Here is a 24,421-nt window from a genome sequence, read left to right as displayed (position 1 = left end):
CTTTAGAAAATGGCGGATTGCTCCGTTTGCTACAGAGGCATCCATGGGGAGCATGTCACCCCGAAGACACATCTGGAATGAAAATACGAAATATGTTTGATAATATGAAGAATAAAACAAAGGAATAATCGGTACCAAAGAAAAAAAACGAATTAGCCCACCATGGTGGCGTAGTGGCTATGGCGCTGGGCTGCTGAATCCGTGGGAGCGGCATCAAATCCCGGCCGTGGTGGCCGCAGTTCGATGGGGGTGAAATGCGAAAACGCCCGTCTAGCATGCATTCGGTGCATGTTAAAGAACCCGAGGTGGTCAACATTAGTATGGAGCCCCCCCCCCCCCCCTCCCCACGCTACGGCGTGCCTTATATATTCATATCGTGGTTTTGGCGTGTAAATGTTCGGAGTTTGTTTATATGAGATAAAAGAAATAATATTTTTTTAGTTTCGTGATGTTTTGCACACTTAAATGACGCTTAATGAACTCAATACCATTTATCAGTTTATGCTGCAGCCAATTCGGCGGATCACATCAATCTAGTCAGTTTTCGTTTAACAACGAATAATGATTGTTATGCCTTTAAGGTACATATTTCTGCGGCATATTTCTGCCATCATAAAGTTAGAGCGTGTAAATGTAAAACCTCATTTTACATTAAAATGTGTGTGAAAAATTACGAGTATAATTAAATTCGAAACTAAACCACTACCTCTTCTTGAGTAAAATAACAATAGAACCAAAACAAGGTTACATGCGTGTTTCGCACCGGCTTAAGCATATCTTCCTGTCATAAAAAATTTTACGTCCTTGTGAATGAATAAGCTATTTAGCACGTTCTAGTGCAACGTCGCACTCGGGAACAAAAATCTCTCCAATTGAACACGTGAGGCGCATTAGCGAGACGTACGTTTTTAACTCGCAGAATATTAGCGAATGTGTGCCGCAGGTACGATTATTGGGACACTCCTATAAAATCTAAATTTTAGGTACTACTTGAACTGGCAAGGTTTGTCATACGTTCATTCATTGTTAAAAAAACCATTACAGTGAACTCACGCACTTTCGTGTAGTTGTTGTTAGCTTCTAAACACAGTTTTCCAGTCAGGTTTGTTTGGCCGAGTCCCACAAAGCCTTGTCGTCATAAGTAATATTCGCCATAGGCCGGCCGCTTTCATATATATATATATATATATATATATAATTCTGGCTGTTTTACGTGAAAAAAGCACGATCTCAATATGAGGCATGCCGTAGTGCCGGACGGCAGGTGAGTTTTGACCATCTGGGGTTGTTAACGTGCACATAAATAAAGGTATCCGGGTGTTTTCACATATCGCGCCCATCGGAATGCGGCTGCAGCGGCCGGGATGGTAGCCGCTACCTCAAGCTGCGTAGCATAATGCCATGCTTACTGCGCTACAAGACGGCTCGCCCAGCCGCTTTCACTACGAATTTGTCCAAGGACACCACTGGCTAGCATTTGCTCTCACGAACTATTTTAGTGAATACAGATCCTTATTGTTATTATAATAAAATTAGTCTTCCTAGTTTAACAGGTAACACATGTACCACAGGCAGCTCGATCAAATGGCCAGAAGATCTCTGGGAAACCTAGGCCCGCTAGAGTAGCGGTATTTTAGGAACACTGCTGAGTTTTAACAGCTGAGCGGAGCTCTTTACGCCGGCCGTAATGTGTCTGCTGAATCCAAAAAACCGCCTCGCCGAGTGAAAGCGTTGCCTAGCAACCACCTCGCGGAGCGGTTGTGCTTCGCCTCCTCTCCGTGCTGTGCACATGTTGCCTTGACATGGGACGTTAAGGAGAGGGAAGGAGAGCATGCGCGCGGCGAGCGCTATGCTCGGGAGATAGAGAGAGGAAGTGAGAGCGAGAGAGAGAGCGAAATAAACCAGCAGCACCAACGAGGCAACGCGCAGAGCCACTACCGACGCCATTCGCGTTTCCCCGTTTCCCCACGTTCGCGTCGAACGCGCGTGGTGTCCGTGACAGCAGCAGGCACCTCTGGCGGCGGCTCCGCAGGCTTCGACGAGCCACGCCCCGGCAAATGTGGAGGTGCAGCTTGGCCGTGACGTCACCGGGGATATAAAGCTCGGAGCCACGGCGATGGCGGTAGAACTCTCGTTGACTCTGTGGCGAGTACATGTAGCCTTGACATGAGACGACCAAAGAATCCGTACAACTGAAGAAGAAGCCGCTCATCTTCAAGCGCGTCGCGTGGCCAAGCGAGAATCTGCGCGTCGGCGACCAGCCGATTCGGAATACTGTGCCTAGCAGCACTTAGCATTTCCTAGCAAAACTTAGCCAAGCCTAGTAAAACCTATAAGAAGCTAGGTCGATCACCAGCTCCACTGTTTACTATAGCCTGACACAACTAGTGCAAGCTGCCCACGTTTTTTTTTTAACACGAAAGTGTTTTATGCCGGGGTCCACCAAGACTTCACTGACGTATTTCCGTCACGGAAATACGTCACACGAACATACACGAACGTAATACAAAGAAAGAAACCAGAAGAAAAAGTTCCACAAACATGCAAAATTTGGAAATCGAACCCGCGACCTCTCGGTCCGCGACGATAGATCGCCGAGCGTTTAACCCATTGCGCCACAAACGCATTTGCAGAGAGCTACACAGACGCGCCTTATATATCTAACACTCCTCCGTGTACCCGCGCTCTTGCTCGGGGCGGTGCCGCCGCCTACGAGCAGAAAAGAGAAGTACTGCATTATGACACTAACGCGCACCGACAGTGAACGCTTCGGTGGTCTCAGCACTACGACGCCTCGATGCCAGCATTCGAAGGGACGCTGGCATCAAGAAGCACTACCAACGCGTTCTCGCAGAAGCACTACTAGGTGGCGTTCACCGTACTCAGCACAGCGGAGCGTGGCCTCCGCAATTAGCTCTGAAGAAAATGTTTCTGAAGTTGATCGCGGAGGCTGCAATTACGACGCGCTGTACGCGCTGATTTGACTCGGTGGCGATTCAGTTACGTGCTTTGTCTTGCGCGTTGTATTAGTGTGTCAGTTACGTGCTTCGTCTTTCGCGTTGTGCTAGCGTGTGCAGCGTAGTGCAGCTTCCATATGCACGACGGTTGCTCATGGTCATCGACGTTGGTAGTCGTGATGGAGGAGACGTGCCACCAGGCGTCAGCGTGGGTGCATCAACGCCTAAGGGCGCTTTAGCCACAAAACACCAATAGACATTATATATCAATGTGCAATAAACATTACACTACTTCTGTGAAGACACGTTTCACTTTCGTGTTCTATACCGATTCCTATATAAGAGGGATCAACCACATTTTTTTTGGAAGAAGCGTCCCTCAGATTTATCGCTTCAGTATTCAAGTGATGCATTTTGCAAGGGCTAATTACATCAGCGATGAATTTAAATCAGTTCTTTGATATTTGCTGCTGGAGCTTGTAGAGGTCCAAGAGGGATAGAAGCGATGGCGACTCAGTATTTATGGTTTCTTGTTACCGTGTGTAACAGCTGGACATATGGGCTTAGGCAAAAAGAACATGACACTGGCACTGACTCACCTGAAATTTATTTCGAGGAAAATCACATTTATAAACACGGGCCGGATGACGCACTGGTTTTTTTTGCACGTGTGGTTTGAGACGTCACCAGGATGGTTCCTGCTGCGCATGTGCAGCGCCCGTGTTTTTAAATGTGATTTTCCTCATAATAAATTTCAGTTGAGTCAGCGCTAGGGCCGTGTTCTTCTTTGCCTAAGGCCTTGTCCGTTTAGCTCTGTTACCTTCCAAAACATGGATTGGTGTATGATAGGGGGGAGAGAGGATGCATGAAAACAGAGGGGAAGGTTGCATCAGTGAAACTTCTTTAAGTGTCCATGCAAAAGAGCTTGGATACCTCGACGATGTTAATTAGTCAGGCATTTATTATATATCTTCTTTATCACGTTTTTTTCCTTATCATGTTTTTTTTTCATTTTCCTTATCAAGAATTTTTTTTTCATTTTCATTAACGGTTCTGCGCATCTCCCTTTTTTAAATATATTTTTAACGACGTTGTGCACTAAACAGTTGAAAGTAGCGCCTGTCCTGTGTTTGACCTTCCTTTTGTGCCTTGTCTTTTGTTTGCGCTTTAAAAAGCTTATGAAGTTGAGACGCCCTATATACGTTCCAACGTTTTGTAAGCATGGAGATCGAATAAACATTTTGGGCAAGAAAAGCGAAAATATATCCCATAAAACACTGAAAGTTCAATGATAACATGAATTATTCGCCTTGTATTACCCGATGACTTGATGTTAGATCAGTGTTGCTGTTTTAAGCTTTGTCCTTTTACGCCACCTTATCCTTACTGAAGAAATCATCTGTAAAATGTGGGTCTTCAGCACTATAAATCTAAATATGGTACCACATTTTCTAGGTACTCATGTGCTACGAACATTTGAATTTAAAAAATACTGTTTGACATGTCTATTCAAGATTTTCATGCACCGCTATGGCATAGATGTATCGTTCCTTACATTGAAATGCTGTACCAGGCGCATGAGCTCCTCCTTTTTGAAAGGAAAGATTTTCTGGAACGTAAAAAATACGGTCATGTACAAAAATTTGCTACAGATTTTATCTCTGTCCACCATCTACGAAAATGCAATATTGTTCCGCGTTACGGTGAATCATGACACGATCCATTAGTTGTGCATGTTTATTGTTACCTGCTACGTCTGGGGTAGTGTGATGATACACTGCGCATGACAAATAATAGGAGATAGCCTAAGCTAAGGTATGACACGTATATTTTCACTTTAAACTTTCTTGATGAATTCCTCTTACAAATACCACATCAACTACCTATCTGGTATTTGAGGTAGGTATTGAATCTTACCTGACGAGACCCAAATTCAAGTACTCGTTGAACAAATCAGGGAACCAATTATTTGCAAGGTTACATGTGTGAATGTTGAATTTTCCCGTTCCCTATCATTGTGGAAACATTTCGGTAGTGGAGCTGGGACGAGTCAATAACCCCCAGAACAAGGAAATGCTGCTCTCGATTGGTTGGTTGCATCTGGGCACAGTAGTCATTTGCTGGCATGACGTGCTCCAGCACCGTCACAACGCAGCAGGTGTCACCACTGCACCACGTGGTTTCAGCGAAATTGACTTCCTCCGCCTGACCAATCTGAGGCTAGCTGCTCACTTGAAGCACTTCGTTTTGTTCTTGTTGCTCCCCAGAAGATCTCGACACGTGTCGAGCGCCTATAGTCACATATGCCGTTGTCAAATTGCTTCTTTTTGCTCGCATTCTTTCCCGGGTGAACGTCTTAGATGGACTGGTACAAGTTTGAGGTATTTTAGGGCTGTTCGGTTGGCATCAGCGAACTGGTATAGCGACTTGGCAGCAGCGGGGCAGCGAAGAGCACGACTGAAAATACGTCTTGCTTGTCGCCGCAGGTTGTATATCACTCCCATACATATATATATATATATATATATATATATATATATATATATATATATATATTTCTTCTACGTTGTTTTTGTTTTGCTGCTTTTCCGCTGCCATAACTGTCTACTGTTCGTTTGGTACCCTGTCTAACCATGTCTAGTTGTTTCGACGAAGATATGAGAAAAGAAATTAAAGAATTTAAATCTAAAATGGAACGGGATCTGACGAAGGAGTTGAGAGAAGTCAAAGAAAGCCTTGAGTTCCTAAGTCTGAAATTGGAAGAAAGCAAAGTGAAAAACGAAGTGCTGCAAAAAGAGAACGAAGCTCTCAAAAACGAGAACCTAAGGCTGAAAGGAGATTGTGATAGGACTGTGAAAAAGCTTGCAGATCATGAATCAAGAATCATAAATATCGAGCAATACTCTGGAACCTCAGTGTGGAAATCAAGGGCATAGAGGAGGAAAGGAATTAAAATTTGCATGAAATACTGAAACAAGTAGGTACAGCTCTGAATGAGCCAGTAACCGTAAGGGACATTGATGTTTGCCACAGAGTGAAGACCAGGAATGATTCTTCTTGTTCAAACATAATAGTGCAATTTAAGAGCCGCTCCAAGCGTGACGCCTTTCTGCTTCAAAGCATTGAAAACTAGGCTCTCGACAAATGACATCGGTCGCTCAAGTGATAAGCCAGTATTTGTTAACGAGCGCCTCTACCCTACTCTCAAGAAGTTGCTTGGAATGGTAATTAGTTAGAAAAAGGCATGCGAGTGGAAATTCGTATGGACAAGGGATGGAAAGATTTGGTTTAAAAGGATTAACATAGTACTTCGCGTAAGCAGTCAAAGTGACATTGCAAAAATAGTTTGAGTGAATAGCGTCACGCCTTTGAACATCACTTCTAATCATAATGTCATTGCAACCGGAAGACGTTAACAGTCTTGCAGCTTCCGAAAACGATATTGGACTAACGTGCCTTCACCTAAACATCAGATCTGCCTACCATAAACAAGACTTGCTAAACCTCTTCTTGGACCAACTTTGATTCTACTCCGACATAATCATGCTGACCTAAACATGATTTAATTCGGACTGCGATGCTATAGTGATGGATAATTTCCAGATTTTTCGTCTAAACCGCCAAGATAAACGTGGTGGAGGAGTGTTACTGAATATCAAAAGGTGAATTACTTGTGACCTACTTCCAGAATTTTCTTTTATAACACATGATGCTGCGTGCGTTGCTATTGTATCACAGAAATATATTCTAGCTGTAATGTACCGCCCTCCAGATGGAATTGCAGGTAAATTCATTGTATATTTGGAAGGTTCATTGACCTATGCATGTGAAAATGACCTGGTACTAATACTGGGTGGTGATTTTAACATCGACATGCTGAATTCCTCAAATGCTCAACACTAGTTGCAGACAATGCTATCTTCATACTGTTCTACTAATGTGATAAGAGATTTCACGCGAGTGGCAAAGACAACGAAAAGATCGATTGACCTATTTATAACAAACCTACCTGAGCGCAACGTTATTGGCGGTGTATTGGCATCTAGCATTAGTGATCACTTACCTATTTTTGGTGGCCCAAAAAGTGCTTAATCGATACCGTGCGACATTTCCACAAACCAACAAAAATCGGGATATTCGCGAAAAAAAATTGCAGAACTTTCGCAATAACCTTATAAAAATAAAATGGGATGCCGTATACATGTCTCAAACTTCTGATGATGCATATGACGAATTTTTGCGCCTATTTCGTGATGTACACTGGAAGTCATTTCCAGATATCATACACAAAAAGTAAAAAAGCGCGCAAGCCGTGGATAAATAAGGAATGCCTTAGAGGGATACGAGCAAAAAATCTGAAAATTTTACAAAAATGCTGAAAGGGAATCCTCAGTGTGTGATTACACCGAAAAGAAGTAGTCACTTAGCTGATTGTTTAGCCAACGGCTTTATTTTTGGCGTTTTTGTGAGCGCGTCCCTCGCAGCTCGACCCGCGGGAGTTGGAAGGCGTGACGTCACGACACCCTCGTCGGATAGCCAGCCGGCCGGCCGCAGTCATTCGAAGCTGGCCGACGACGCCATCGCGAGCATGGTGTTAAATATTAGAGGACGACGACGGCTACTAGCGCGCTCGGCACGAGCGGCTCGCTCGTGATCTGGCGCTTCTGGACTGACTCGAAGGGCCAGTATGGACGCGTTATTACGGTTCTTCGAGCAATAAACTTCCCCTTCCCGCCCTTCTACTGCGAAGACTCCTTTGTTTTACATTTTTTGGTGCCGAAATCCGGGACTCTGTGATCCAAGCGACCCGACAACGAAAGGACTTCGCCGGCAACGAAGATGGAGCGGATCAAGGGCAAGCGAGCAACCCAACGAGCTTTGCACACGCGTCTCCGAAACGAGGCAAGCCAACTCATGGAATCGAGTCATTTTAGCGCTCCGGCGCTTCGAGTGCTGCATGACAGACTGAAGAACTGCAACGACGGACTACGGGTGCTCAACGAACAGTTGGAGGGTTACCTCACGGACGAGCAAGCATCCGAAGACTACATCTCGGTCGCGGATTATGAAGACAACGCGTCAGCAACCTTGTCCCTTCTCTGTCACCACATCGAACAACTTCAGTCTCAAACAACCGCGGATCGAGGCCTACCGACACCTAACGACGCCTCAGCTTCAGGTACGATCTCGGGACATCGTGCCCTCGGTGATACCTCAACACCAGTTGTCGGTGCTTCTCGACTTCCGAAGCTCGACTTGGTTCACTTCAATGGAACAGTGCAACAGTGGCAGCCCTTCTGGGACATGTTCAAGCATGCCGTCCACGAAAATACCTGTTTAACGAACATCGACCGCTTTCACTACTTGAAAACCCTTTTGGCTGGACCAGCGGTCAAAGCGATCGAGGGAATTCAAGTGACGGACGCATCATATGCAGATGCCATCGAAATTCTAACCAACCGCTTCGGCAACGTGAGGATCATCGAGCAGAAGTACTTGGAGAATCTTCGAATGCTGAGACCAGTGAGGTTTTCTACTGACGTGACCGCTATGAGGAATCTCCTGGATACCGTACACATTAACGTGAGAGGTCTCAAGGCTCTTGGACGATCGGAGCTTTCATACGCTGCGATGCTCGTCGAGATTCTAACGAAAGCGATCCCCAATGACATCGTGGTGGAACACTACAAGCGACAGAGCTTACTACAAAAGCCCGATGAGATCCAGTCGTCAGAGACGGAGCTGCGCCAGCTATTGGATTTTCTCCGACTGGAGGTCGAAGCTCGTGAAAAAAGTGGTCACCAGGATTCCTGCGTTCGCGACACGCACGATGGAAGGCGTGACAGGAAGACCTGTGCCACGCCTACCGCCTCCGTGTTACACAACGAATCCAGCAAGACGAAAGGTAATTGTTTTTTCTGCCTTTCACCCACCCACGTTACGGAAACGTGCACTTCTACAATAAGCCTGCAGGAGAAGAAGAGCCTTTTGGCCAAGTCGGGCAGATGTTTCAAGTGCACGATATCAGGCCACCGCTCGAAAGATTGCCGACGCAATATCCGTTGCGCTACCTGTAAAGGCAAGCACGCAACAGCTGTTTGTGACCCCAACTACGCTAGCAAGAAGAAACCGAGTGAACGACAAACCCCGAGCTTGCATGCTGCCGCACAAGCACCTACAAGCAATTTATTTGAAAATGACGTATTACTGCAGACGTTCCGAGTATGGGCTCTAAGCGACTGCAATTCTTGCTATATAAGAGGGGTCCTGGACAACGGAAGCCAGAGAACGTTTATCAGAGAAGATATATCCAGAAAACTAAGCCTGCCAACACTGAAGAAGGTAGATGTTGAAGTGAAAGCGTTCGGTGGTTCGAGCGGTGCGCCAAAAGAGCAGCTCAACTTGGTTAAGGTGACTTTGATGAGCCAATTTGACAGCTCCAAACACGAAATCGAGGCTTTGGAGGTTCCCTTTATCTGTGATCACTTGCTTGAACCTCCACAGTCACAGTCATTTGTGCAGAAGCTGGCTAATGAAAAGAAGTCTATTGCTGACTTTGTATCGCTTCCTGGCCTAAAAACAGAAGTCGGCATAAGCTTGCTCATTGGAGCCGATCAAATGTGGAAGCTCGTGCTAAACGATGTTTGGTCGCACGACGAAGTGACAGGACTTGCTGCGATCAACACCAAGCTTGGCTGGACATTTCAAGGGCCTGTACCATGCGACGGTCGCATTTTCAAAGAAGTTCGCGCGCACGTTTGTGTCCTTCGCACGAGTTGCACAGAGACTGACGTGTCTGAAACCTTACAGCACTTCTGCGATCTAGACAGCATAGGCATTTCTGACCCTTCTACCCACGACGAGCATGGAAATGAAGTGGTCCGGCAATTCACGGAGAACATAGCATTCAAGAACGGTAGGTACGAAGTAGCGCTACCGTGGAAATCCGTCAACACATACCTAGCAGACAACCGAAGTGTTGCGGTTCGACGCCTACACAGTTTATTGCGGCGATTTGGTAGTAACGAGGAGCTTCTTCAGCAGTACGACAAGGCAGTCAGGCAGTATGAACTGGATGATCACGCGGAAAGAGTCAACGGAAAAGACTCGGCAGAGAGATGTTACTACATGCCGCACCATGCTGTTATCAGCGAATCATCCTCGACGACACGGCTGAGGGTGGTCTTCGATGCCTCGTCACACACGCATGGAGCAGCGTCTCTGAACGAATTATTAGAAAAAGGACCCAAGATCAACAACAACATGGTTAAAATGCTTGTGAATTTCAGGCTACACAAGATTGGAATCACTGCAGATGTACAAAAGGCGTTTCTTCAAATAGGCATTCAAGAGCCTGATCGCGACGCCTTGCGTTTTTTATGGTTTGACAGCACGCCAATGTCAAGTGAACATGTGCCGAAAATAGTGGAGTATAGGATGACACGAGTGCCATTTGGAACTACAGCAAGTCCATTCCTCTTATCAGCGACGCTCCAGTATCATTTCAAGCACATCGATCCTACGCTGAGATCATCTGCCATGCAACTTGCCGAGAATTTCTACGTTGACGATCTTGTCACAGGAGTTCCTTCTTCAAAAGAAGCTTTCTGTCTTTATAACGAAGCAAATCTCATCCTCAGCAAAGCGGGCATGAAGCTGCAAAAATGGTCCACCAATGATGATGAGTTAAGAAAGTACATCACGGATAGATTGGACTCTGTCTCAGCAATGGCTCCTACGAAAGTTCTTGGTTTGCTATGGGACACAGCTGCTGACAAGCTTATTCTACACATGACAAGCGTCATGAGGATTAGAACTCGCCTTCAGAACGCCGATGTCACATACAACGAAAAGACGCCTGTGCTGCTACCATCCAACCACCCGGTCACGCGACTCGTCATTTTGCAAGCTCACAAAACTGTGCTCCACGGCGGTGTCGGTGACACATTAAATGAACTTCGCGCCCAGTTCTGGGTGCCCAGAGTGCGACAAGCAGTGAAGAGAGTGCTACGAAAATGTGTGATTTGTGCTCGTTTCCGACTCAAGGCTGCGAGTGCACCGGCAGACCCTCTTCCTAGTGATCGTGTGTGCAATTCGCGTCCCTTTGAGGTTACAGGAGTTGACTTTGCAGGGCCAGTTTTTGTGAAAAATTGCAATGGCGTTAAAGTGTACATAGTGCTATTCACGTGTGCAGCAGTTAGAGCAATTCACCTTGAGCATGTGGTTGGTCTAACTACTAACGCTTTTCTCATGGCTTTCAAAGGATTTTGTGCAAGACGTGGAACACCGCGAACAGTTTACTCAGACAACGCTACTACCTTTAAGAAAGCTGCACGTGAGCTAGCTAGCATGCACCAGTTGTTGAGGAAAGAGAAAGTCAGCCAGTATTGCTCTACCCACGGCATAACTTGGAAATTTATTGCAGAGAGAGCTCCTTGGTGGGGTGGTTTTTGGGAGCGGTTAGTTAGGATTGTGAAGATGTGTCTTCGCAAGTCATTGGGAAGGGCGTCTGTTGACCTACAACAACTGAGCACTTTGCTGACTGAAACAGAAGCCGTTGCGAATTTACTCTTCTCCTAAAGAGCCAGACATGCTAACCCCGTCTCATATTTTGTTAGGCAGCCGTCTCTTGTCTAATCCTAAAACGTCTGACGAACAGGGAGAAAGAAAGACTGAGCTGCTTAGTTTGTGGGTCCACAGGCAGCTAATAATGGAACTGTGGAAGCGATGGCTTCGTGAATATCTACTGACACAGCATCAGTAAAGGTGATGTTGTGATTATTCACGAAGACAAGGCTCCCAGAATGTTCTGGAAGACTGGGGTAGTAAGTGACTGCATCCGAAGTAAAGATGGCAACGTCCGTGCGTGTAAAGTTAAAATGCCCAGTGGCTCACAGATGATCCGACCTGTGCAGAAATTGTACCCTTTAGAACTCGCCACCTCAGGCCCCGGAGTGTGTTAAATATTAGAGGAAGAGGACGACGACGGCTACTAGCGCGCTCGGCACGAGCGGCTCGCTCGTGATCTGGCGCTTCTGGACTGACTCGAACGGCCAGTATGGACGCGTTATTACGGTTCTTCGAGCAATAAACTTCCCCTTCCCGCCCTTCTACTGCGAAGACTCCTTTGTTTTACACATGGATTCGACTTCTGGTGCCTCTACCCGCGATGAGGACATGTCTAAAGACGAGGACCACTCCAACTTGGCAAGAGATATTACCGCTTACGGTTACGAGCCTTCCGCGTCAAGCGACGAAGAGCAGGCGCCTGCCAGGTTTGCGCGAACTGTAGCGCGAAGATTTCGTTCTGCACCAGATACTAGTGCAAGAATTATCTGTCATTTCCTCTATAAACTTGCTTTTTCAAGAGCGCACGCAGGCGAGGCAGCTGCGGGGTACATCAGCACTGCCTGGATGACTGAATAGTAGTTTATGCCGTCGGAGTGAGCAACTGCTGTGAGGTATCAGTACCTCTAAGCACGTCCACTTCGCCAGCCGCCCGACAGATGGCAGCATCTGTGTGGAGTTCTCCCCATTTATTCTATGCTGTGGATAAGCAGAGCTGTGTGTATGTGTCTGCCCCGCTGCCATGCAGGAGTGATCTCGTGAGTCGCGCTCGCTAGCCTTGTATTGTTTTACTACGCTTTGCCAACATTTTTAACGACATTCCTGCCTCCGTGCCCATCCTCGGGCATCTCGCCCCAGCCTCGGCCTCACACTGCTCAAGAAGGCTGCAAGTGAACGAAAGCAGTACCGACATCTTTTCGCCTTCTCTTTTCAAACGCGCCACTGATCATTTCTGCCTTGCGCTTTCGTGAGAATACCGATGGCACAGCGGCAGCGACATTGCGTTGCCTTTTGAGCGGCATGCCGAGGCTTTTCAGCACAGCCCGGCTGGTCACATAATCATCGTCGACAAAGTGGTCTGCGCAAATGAAGTCATTTTTTAGAGGTCTCCAGGCTGGGCGTGATGGCTGACAGGCAGGTATCCAAAGTTTACGCACATTCTCGTCTCTGGGAAACGTGTGCGACGGCATGCCACGACCGACGATGCTGTTAGAACAGCAATGTCTGCGCATTTCCTTCCGCCGCGACGAACGCGTCAATACCGAGCGACGACAGCGGGAAGGCGCATGTAAGACGCACCACCTACGTCGAGCGCCGACGGGAATAATGTTTCGGACGGACCACGCGCGAAGATCGCCGAAAGGGGTTAAACAAACGCTGCAAGGGACCGACACCCCCGGAAACACTGCGACGGCTGTGGCCGACCTTGGCCGCACGCGCGCGCGCGGGTGGGTGGGTGTTATGACGTCAAATTTCAGCTTCTGCTGGCCGCCGCTTGGAGGCAAGGTGCAACAGAAAATCGCAAAAAAGATGTTTCTCGTGCATTTTTCCAAGCAGCTTGTTGAATTCGTCATTTTCAACAGTTCAACTTTTGTTCCGACTCAAAAAACCACCCGCCAAATTTTGTGTCCGTATCCCTTTAGGATGATTACAAAGAAAGATACGCTTTTTAACAGGTTCCTTCAAACGCGTAACACTAATGACTGGGACATATTTCGAACACATAGAAACAAAACTAATGCCTTATTGCGGAATACGAAGCGAAACTATCTGTATACTTTTACTTGGATATCGGGAGAAAACAGAAATTGGACCGAATGTGGAGGAAAATTAGAGGTACTAAATCGGGCATAAAAATGGAGAGGTTCATGAAATAACGCTGAACAATCAAATTAAACAAATAGCTGAATTAGCTTAAGAATTTATTCACTAGTTTATAAATCTAGTCACTAGCTCACATTCTCCGGAGGCAGTAAATGGTATCTCGAGAAATTCTACGAGCATATATATGAATTCTACAACTGAGAGTGAAATAAATAATGTGTACAAATCTCTTAAGAACAGCTTAACGGGTGATATTGGCAACATTCAAATCAGGCCAGTAAAGTACACTCTTGACATCATACTGGCACAGCACATGCATATTTATAATTTAGCTCTCTCGACAGGAGTTTTTCCGAAGAAAATGCAAATAGCAAAAGTTACTACAATATTCAACGGCGGAGAAAAAAACAACTTATCAAATTACAGGCCGATATTCATACTTCCCGTGTTGTCCAAATGTTTAGAAATAATAATGTACGCTAGAAAAATTGCGTTTGCCAGCAAGTACAATTTCATTAGCCCCACCAAATTCGGATTATGATAAGGCAGGTCTACAGAACTTGCCCTTGTCATGCAAAAAGAAATCATTCTAAAGGCCCTTGATAAAAAACGCCTGATAGCTGATATATACATCGACTTCTCGAAGGCGCTCGACTGTCTAAACCACTTAACACTAACTAAAAAACTTGAATTATATGGAATTAGAGGCAAACCGCTCGCGCTTCTAACATCCTACCTGCAACGTAGACTGCAATGTGTTTGCATTTAGGGAAATTTATTTTCGTGCAAAGCAGTTATCTCAGGTATCCCCCAATGGAGCATACTTGGACCACTTCGATTAAATTTCTCTATAAATGACATTTCACAAGGTAACCAGTACATAACTTATGGAGATGATACAATTTCTTTTCGCGGTCATCGTTATGAAACTCTTCAAAGTAATATTAATGAAGCCCTCCGCGATTTACAGAAGTGGAGCACAATAAGTTCGCTTGAAATTAACATAGCTAAAAGAAAAGCTATTATCTTCACACCTCAACAGTCCCCTGCAGCAACCACTTCGAATCTAATCTTAGGGAATTCACGTATAGAAATTGTTGACTCTGTAAAGTCACTTGGTGTAGTTTTCCAAAAGCTTCTGTCTTGGGACTTCCAAGTTAACCATGTTGCTACGCAGATTGCAGGGGCAGTAGGAATTCTGGCGAAATTCAAGTTCCACTTACCAGCTGCTGTCAAACTTCATATTGCTGTCTAGTGCAGGGCACAACCACGTTAACGAACCTAAACCAGTTGCTTATATTACAAAAGAAAGCACTTCGTCACATTGCATGCGTTGAAAAACTGCACACACAAAACCTTTATTTCATAAAATACAATATTGTAACTGTGCATAACTTGTACTCTTTAAATCTACCAGAAAGAATAAATACGATTGAGAGGGACTTCTACGTACACTTTCAGAGTTGACATCACTCACAAGGTCTTATAATTCCCGAAGTGATGATACCTGGAAAATACCCTTTATACGCCTTATGTTAACAAAACAAATGCTTCGCCACACGCTTCCAAAGCTGTTAAACGAACTTCATCAATACGGAATGAAATTAGAGACAACTGGGAACTGTGCAATCAAGGCACTTTTGTTGCGAAGGATCGATGAATTTCTTTTGTGTGAAAGCTATGCATTATGTATAATTTAATTCCAGATTTCCGAATTATTCTTTTTTGCATTGTTAAAATTGTATAAAGCATCGATGAATTTATTGTCATTAATGCCTTAGGGACTTATCATTGTATAACGTGTACAAACATTTTGTATTTCCACGCTCTCACTGTATGTCACGTACACGGGGGCTTGAAGCTTCTCAAGTGGATAGATCCACTTTTTTTCGAGCCCTCGTCTTCCACAAACTAACAGACTTGTGGATGGAATAAAGTTTTTTGATTGATTGATATAGCGGTGGCGTTCTACGACGGCACTCCATTCCTTCCGTTCTGTGATACTTTATATCGGGGGTCTATGCTTCCTCTTTGCAGGCGTTGCAGCTGCTGAGGTGGCTTACCAAGGTGTATTTTTATAACTGACGTGTGTGCACAGAAAATATACGCCAGTGAATGCATTCTGGCAGTATCTATAGCTCGATTCCGAAGAGCAGAGATGGGCTCACTGCCACGGCTTTGTCGATGCAAATGTCGTATTCTTAAATATCCGTTTTGCATTGCAGCACGAGTGATGCTTGCTTGCGTATGTTGTCTATTCTCGGTAGTGCTGCGTGTATATCGCAAATGAGAAGTGGCAGGGACACCTGCTGTCCTCACGAGAAGAAAGAAGCTTCAAAAGACTGTACTTTAACTGGTTAACGACATAGAGCTGAAGCTACCTCGTGGATAGCATGTATGACAGTACCTCATTCACAATATACAGGAAAAACATTGTCTGCTATGGCCGACCCTACACAGAACTAAAAGTCGCACAAAAGCAAATGCTGACGAAACCCTCAGCGAACATGTTCCACACTTGTACTTACTGGCTTTGCGTTGTAGAGTGCCACAGTGCCCGTTGCTAAGCAATCCCGTACGGCTGTCCTGAAGTCCATGTTATTCTGCAGAAGATATTGCCTGATTCGTAAAACACTGAGCAGTCATTTAGAATCAACAAATATTGAGGCTTTGGGCCCAGAAAAAATCTGTTTTCATACTAGCGAGTGATAACATAAAAGAAAACAAAAGCTGTAAAAATTTCATGAAGCTTGTTGTTACGTATTTATTCCCATCAAAACCCATTGATTTCAGAATCGTTCCAGAGTACGTATTCACGCTCAAAGTGGACGCCGGCCACTCAACTCTTGTAGAGTACGTGGCGCTGCCATGTAATCCAGGTCAATTAGTTGTAATCACAAAGTGCCATTTCAGAGTGAAAATGCCATGAAAGCTGTCAAAGCAGCATTCAAGACAACTTAGATGTTTAGCCCTGTCAGTATTCCCAATTAAAAATTCAATGATTGATATATTAGAGCAAATTTTTCAAAGTTCAGATGTGTGGCATTGACTCAATATATTTATGATTGTAGAGAACGTGTGACTATTCCAAACAGGCTATATTGCTACTAGCGATTTGTAAATTCCGAAGCCAGTGCTAGATGACATAGTTCGTGCATGGTTGGTCATGCCATCCTCAAAAAGGCCAAGTCATTCGGCTCTTAATTTTCAGAATGGCAAAGCCGAATCTCAAGGCCCCCATTCATCACCACAGAGCCTTGAACAATTGGCCTGTATTATTGCGATAGCAATTATATGGACACTCCAAAGCAGATTTCTGCCGTCGGCGTCGCCGTCGTCGTTGCCGTCGCTATCGCCGTGAGGTTCCGTATGACGTCAATGGAGATGAAATCGTCGCCGCGCGCCGCCGAACGCTGTATGTGAGAGTGAAAGGGCGCGAGGGACGCGCGCTTTCAAGGGGAGTGAAAGCACGGCGGAGAACAAACACGCGTTCTGCGCCGTGCTCCCTTAAGCCCGGCCCACATTCAGCGTTTTCACCGGCGTTTCCTGCCGTTGCGTCTCTCGGCGTCGTTGCATCAACGGCGCCGGAGAGGTCACCCAGCCACATGAGACGCACGCAAACAGCGCCAGTCCAGCGTCGCACAATCAGGCCTCACGGCCTCCCACTCCACCCCGGGCCTGACCGGCCTGGCACAACACCCCTGCAGACTCTGCAGCACGCCAAGGCCTTCCATCTCGGCCTGATACGTGCCGCCTATGCCTGCCGGTTTTGCTTCGCCCAGCCATGGCGTCTCCACTCTATCCCTTCTTTCGCTCCCACTTACCCCTCCCCGTTGGCGCTGAGCCGTGCTCCCTCAAGGGCTGCAGAAGATAGCGCCAACCTTTCCCTTTCCCTCAAGAACCACTTACCCCGCACAATGTGACCAGACAGATTTAACCAGAAGCAGTGTGCAATGTCATTCAAGTGAACTATGAGTAATGTTCCCGATTAAGGTTTTTAAGCCCTGTTTATAGTTCTGCGGCACACACACACACACACGCACACACATTCACGGCAGCGCGCTCGAAGGTACGAGCGGCTGCTTTCTCAGACGGCGCCGCCTCGCCGACGAGACACTGGCGCCACATGGTGGCACGCACGCGAAATGGTTGCTGCGGAAGTCGCTTGCAAAAGTTGCCAGCAGCGCGGCCGCAGCCATGCGCTGATTGGTCGGCGCCAAGTCGGCGCTCATCGATCCGCTTCCGGCGGCGGCGCCGGCGCCGAGATTTCTGGTGTGCCTTGAGTACGACGTTTCGGCTTGGCGCCTCCCTCAGCGTCGACGCTGAGCGGCGCCGGGTCACGAAACGCCAGGAAACGCCGGGAAAACGCCGAATGTGGTCGGGCCTTTAAGGGCTGCAGAAGTAGGCGTCTCTGTCTCTTTCCTCCTTTACAATCACCATATATGTAGAGCAAACGCGCCCTCTTCCGACGCGCGAAAGCCCGGGGGGGGGGGGGGGGGGAAGCGACGTTTAGCTGCGGCACCAAGTGCCTATTTATATCAGAGGCTCCGGCAACAGTCACCAACGCCGCACGCATTTTGTGCGAACGCGGGTAAAACGCCGACGGCGTCAACAACAGTTCTGCGTGTTGCCGGTGCTGTTGCATGTCCAAGTTTACACAGCTGATTAAGCTACTATCATTACTCCGTATAGCTCTCTACAAATTTGCTATCGCAATTGATGCTTCGCCTTTAAGGTGAAACTGCGCCAACTTTTTTTTTTATTTTTGCTCTGGATAGACAATGACATTCCCTGTAATGTCGATCACCCTCCGGAACGACTCAGAAACCGGGCTAATAAACATTTAAATCTTGCTATAGGCTTTTCCTTAAATGTACGCATGTATGTTTTCCCGGGCCACCTCTCCTGGCACTCTATATGGTGCTCGGTTACACTATTTACTGCACCGGCCAATCGGCTGGACAGCAGAACAAGCCGCGGGGAAGTAGAAGGATGTGACAAAGAGAGCTTCGTTTTAACGTTGTGGTAGCAAGCATCGCAGATGATCGTCAATGACAGCGATAGGTTTGTCGCCTGAACTACCATATATTCCCCTGTCATCCGTGAATCTTGAAGCCTTATGAGCACGTCAGCAAGCGCAAGAAGTGCCAGTTTCATTGCCAACCCAAGTTCCAAATGGTAACTCAACATAGCATACGTTGTTGGGATCACCCCAATGAAAACTACGTAGCCACCTCTACTATCTTAGCATCCTTGCTGCATGCAGCAACATTTCACTAGCTATGCATCAAGCTGAAGCGCTCGACGTGGAGTTGTCTGTGGCGGATGGGGGTTATCAACATAATATATTTAAAGCTACATAGCACTTGTATCCTAGACGCAGTAAGGGTAAAAGCAGGCAAATGCAGGCTGGTGTTCGCAAATATGCAGCTGTGGAACATAAAGATGAAGATAGCATAGACGTAATAAATGAAAACGTAACTAGCCTGAATTCAGAAGCAAATATTGAAGTGGGAGGTAAGGAGCCAAGTACTTGCTTGGGAAAGATAAGCTCTCCCAAGTAACAAAGGACCTAATAAAGAAACGACAAAGCATGAAAGTGTCAGACTAAAGAGATCAAGCAGAATTCTTGGAGCTGTCAAAACTGCTCCACAAGAAGAAAGTAAGGGATATTCGAAATAGTAACGTGGGAAAGATTGAGGAAACCGTAAAAAAATGGCCGCAGCGTGAAATCAGTGAGAAGAAAACTTGGAATTGGACAATGCGAGATGTATGCACCGAAAGATAAGCAGGGTAATGTCATCGGCAATTTCGATGATATCGTAAAAGCAGCAGAGCAATTCTATACTGAACTGTACAGTTCCCAGAGCAGCCACGCTACCTTCATTCGACGTAGTGATGAACAGGGTGCAGAGGCTTCTTTTATAACTAGCGATGACTCTAGAACGGCCTTGCAAGACATCACCCGAGGAAAAATGGCAGGAGAGGATAGGATAATAGTAGATTTAATGAAACATGGAGCCAATATCATGCTGTAAAAGCTGGCGGCCCCTTATAAGCAATGGCTCACGACTTAAAGTATGCCAGTGAGCTGGAAGAATGCCAACATTACACTAACCCATAAGAAGGGAGACAAAGACGTGAAGAAATATAGGCCCATTATCTAGCTTTCACAATTATAGAAAATATTCACTATGATTATTTCCAACAGAATCAGGGCAACACTTCAATCAACCAAGAGAACAGGCTGGCTTTAGGGCGCAGATATTCTACAATCGATCGCATCCATGTGATCAATCAGGTAATCGAGAAATTTCCGGTGTACGGTCAACCTCTCTGTGTGACTTTCATAGGTTATAAAATCCATTTAATTCAGCCTACATACCTGCAGTCATAGCGGCATTGCATAATCGAGAAATACAGGAGGCATACGTGAATATTTTGGGAAATATATACAGATTCCACAGCTGCCTTGGTTGTCCACAAGATAAGTAGAAAGTTACCTATCAAGAAAGCGGTTAGGCAAGGGGACACAGTCTCTCCGGTGCTATTCACTGCATGCTTAAAATAAGCATTCAAGTTATTAGACTGGGAAGGCTTAGGAGTGAGGATCAACGACGAATATCTGAGCAACCTTCGGTTTGCAGATGACATTGTCCGATTCAGTAACACTGGGGACAGATTAGAACCAATGACTCAGGACTTTAACCAAGAAAGAGTAAGAGTAGGGTTGGATTTCTATGCGGATGACAAAGATAATGTTCTACAGTCAGGCAAGGGAACAAGAATTCGGGATAGCCGGTCAGTTTCTAGAGCCTTTACAGGAGCACGTTTGTCTAAGTCAATTACACACAGGGGACCCTGATCATGAGAAGAAAATTACAGAAGAATAAATAAGGGTTAGAGTGAACACGGCAGGCATTACTAAATCCTGACAGGAAGCTTACCACTGTCGTTAAAAAAAGAAAAAACGTTTACAATCATTGCGTTCTACCAGTACTAACATATGGGGCAGGAACATCGTGTCCAATATTTTCTACACTACGCAATTTGTCAACCCTAGCATTTTACAACTAGCTTTGAACCCATGGCGAATACACGGCGTTTGAAAAATAGGTAATCAAGACTTCTGAAAACTCCATTTGCATTGAGTAGTTGCCGCACGGCTACCTTGCGATTGTTTTCCACAAGGATGCTCAATTTTATGGCGTAAGTACACTTTTTTAACACGAAAGTGTTTTATGCCGGGGTCCACCAGACTTCACTGACGTATTTCCGTCACGGAAATACGTCAGCTTACAATGTACACGAACATAATACAAAGAAAGAAACCAGAAGAAAAAGTTCCACAAACATGAAAAATTTGGAAATCGAACCCACGACCTCTCGGTCCGCGACGATAGATCGCCGAGCGTTTAACCCATTGCGCCACAAACGCATTTGCAGAGAGCTACACAGACGCGCCTTATATATCTAACACTCCTCCGTGTACCCGCGCTCTTGCTCGGGGCGGTGCCGCCGCCTACGAGCAGAAAAGAGAAGTACTGCATTATGACACTAACGCGCACCGACAGTGAACGCTTCGGTGGTCTCAGCACTACGACGCCTCGATGCCAGCATTCGAAGGGACGCTGGCATCAAGAAGCACTACCAACGCCACCTAGGTGGCGTTCACCGTACTCAGCACAGCGGAGCGTGGCCTCCGCAATTAGCTCTGAAAATGTTCTGAAGTTGATCGCGGAGGCTGCAATTACGACGCGCTGTACGCGCTGATTTGACTCGGTGACGATTCAGTTACGTGCTTTGTCTTGCGCGTTGTATTAGTGTGTCAGTTACGTGCTTCGTCTTTCGCGTTGTGCTAGCGTGTGCAGCGTAGTGCAGCTTCCATATGCACGACGGTTGCTCATGGTCATCGACGTTGGTAGTCGTGATGGAGGAGACGTGCCACCAGGCGTCAGCGTGGGTGCATCAACGCCTAAGGGCGCTTTAGCCACAAAACACCAATAGACATTATATATCAATGTGCAATAAACATTACACTACTTCTGGGAAGACACGTTTCACTTTCGTGTTCTATACCGATTCCTATATAGAGGGATCAACCACATTTTTTGTTGGTTTGCCACGCGGCATAACACCATAATGGCGTTAAATATAAACATGTAGGCCTGTTTCATAGAGATACTGCAACAGCGACTGCGTTGCCCATGATCCATCCATCATAGTCTTCTACTTGGTCACTGTTTAATTTCACGCCTTTCAGAACCCTTTCTCCAATTGTCTTTGTCCCAGGACACGTCCAAAGCAGATGGTGGACTTCCGCTGCAGACAGAGGAGCAGAGCACTTCGGACGCCAGGCAATGTCTTCTTACGGTTGACCCCAAGAACAAGTGTGTAAGGTGTAAGGGCCGCCCTGGCCCGAAGTCGCCGGAGAGAGACTTCCTCCACCCAAGAAAGATTGTGGGGAAATGAGCAAGCAGGCGGGAGATGAGGGCACGATCGAGTGTCGCGACGGAGGACGGATTTTCGGGCAATGAAAACCGAGCGCGGGTCAGAGGGAAGGGAAACAGGAGGTGTTACGGGTTCCGAGAAAGAGTGAGCAATGCGATCCACAAGGTCATTGTTGTGGTCATGAGCATGTGCTTGGAGCCAGTGGACAGTAACATTCACACGTGTATAATCTTGAATTTTGTGTGTCTGCTCACAAATACCCAATGTTTTCGTTACTGGTTTGAGACGTTTAACTGCGCCGAGGCTGCCAGTATAGACGTGGGCTTCCTTGATGTTAGGCAAGTGGACAAGGGTTTCAATCGCATCGTGTATAGCCTGGCGCTCACAGATAGGAAGGGGTCTGAAAATTCTGTTGCATAGCTGCGAGTGGCTTGGACCCCAGGGTGTGTCCGACTTGAGAAGGCTATTTGTCTTCCTTTTGAGTTAACGGCCGCGTCCGTGTATATCACACAGCGTCCCGTAGGTACGGTGTTTCTGTCGTTGCAATCGGTTAAACACACCGGCGGAGCTTTATCGTCTTGTTATTGGTTAGGGATGTTTAATTCCATGGTGGAAAATTGTCCAAGTTCGTAGTCATGGCACAATCTCCATAAAAATAGGAATGGAGCGTCGACTGACGGTATGTGGCATATTTTGAGGTTTCTTGCTAGCTGGCGCTGTTCAACGAGCACAGAAATGGTGTTAAGCTGTGCGTGCTCTTGTAGCGTTGGTATATGTGTTAAACGAGGGAGGGCCGTAACTGCTCTCATGGCACTTCTGTTGATAACCTCAAGTTTGTCCCACTGTTGAGCAGTCAATCTTAGGAACTGCGCTTGATATATGATGCGAGGCTGCAGAACGGAGCGCAGGAGGCAGTGCACCACGTCAGTGAAACACTTACAAAATTACAATCATTTCCATGAGTAATAGCACCTTAGCCTTTATATAAGCGTTATCAAGTAGCAGAAAACAAATAAATTAAAGCTTTGCACCGCCTATGCATTCTAAATTTGCTTATCAATGTTTCCTATGCAAAAAAATATTAATTTACCTGGCGCCTTTTTTCTTCATGAAGAGCGTAGCACAAATTTATTCCCAAGCAGATCTTTTCGGCGATCTGCAAGATATGAATCCGTATATTAGCTATATTCTTTTGCGGAAATTGCTGTCATAACTCAAGTTTCTCTCAATAAAATCATATGGCATTAATAACAATTTACTGTTCAATATCACCTCTAAGCTAATAAATGCCATAACCCATTTACTAGCATATATCAGTTAGCTGGCAAGGGCTTGCACAAGGAAAGTGTCGTTCGTCACGATTGTGCGGCAAATAGCGATGCGTAAATCTTTTTGGGCGACGGCACCCTAGACCGGCACGGTCGCACAAATACAACACTGCATGATATCAAATCAGCAGTCTTTCATATTTACATACGTAGTAGTGCGTGATGACATAGGACCGAGCAAGCCAAAACAGCCGTAAAGATACTATTACATCTCGCTGGAAAAAAAGAAAGATCTTCGGCAAATTTTGCGCCCTTCATACTAAAGTCAGGCAATAACAAAATGCGAGCGCTCGTCTAAAATATCACTGGCCACTGTGCATAGATAAAGTACATGGAGAATGAGGCTTTTACATGTTGAAGCTGCACTCCATAGGTGACGACGCGCCACAGGCTAATCCCGACGCGAAAGACAAACTATGTGCGGAAAATTCCAACATCAGCTATACCGCATTGAAGCCACCGCGGCGCAGTGACTACCAAAGCGCTCGCTATCGGCGCTCGTTAGAATCACAATTTAGTACTTCGCTTCACCGCTCCTAGATGACGGCTCCGTGTGTGCCAAGAAAATATTATTCTCCTTGGCGCCGAACGTCACATACGTTGCAGGAAGTTCATTGTGGACCCCGGCATAAAACACTTTCGTGTTAAAAACGCGCTGCGGCTGCTCGCTTCCTTCGTCAGAGCAAGGCTCCGTGGAGCAAGGTGCGATCACGCTTCAATGACGCGGTAAGCAACCACGCTACTTCCTTTTCTGCTAATACAGCTCCAAGGTGTCGCATTTGATATTCACGTAAACGAGCTATGGTTGCTGCACGTGATGGCGTCAGCGTCATCTGATCGACATAGACTCTGGATGAGGCCCACAACACAAAAAATACTCCGAGGGCGCTGTGAGTGAACCAGGTAGGGGGTGTCTATTCTACCGGCAGCCCGAGTTCCAGCTTCGGCCTTCCCGTAGCTTCTTGCGTGTTATAGAGTTATAGATGACACGTCTGGCACTTAGTATGTCGAAAC

This window comes from Dermacentor silvarum, chromosome 2, assembly GCF_013339745.2.
Source record: "Dermacentor silvarum isolate Dsil-2018 chromosome 2, BIME_Dsil_1.4, whole genome shotgun sequence".
Lineage (NCBI taxonomy): Eukaryota > Metazoa > Arthropoda > Arachnida > Ixodida > Ixodidae > Dermacentor > Dermacentor silvarum.
Note: the sequence above shows the minus strand (reverse complement) of the source record.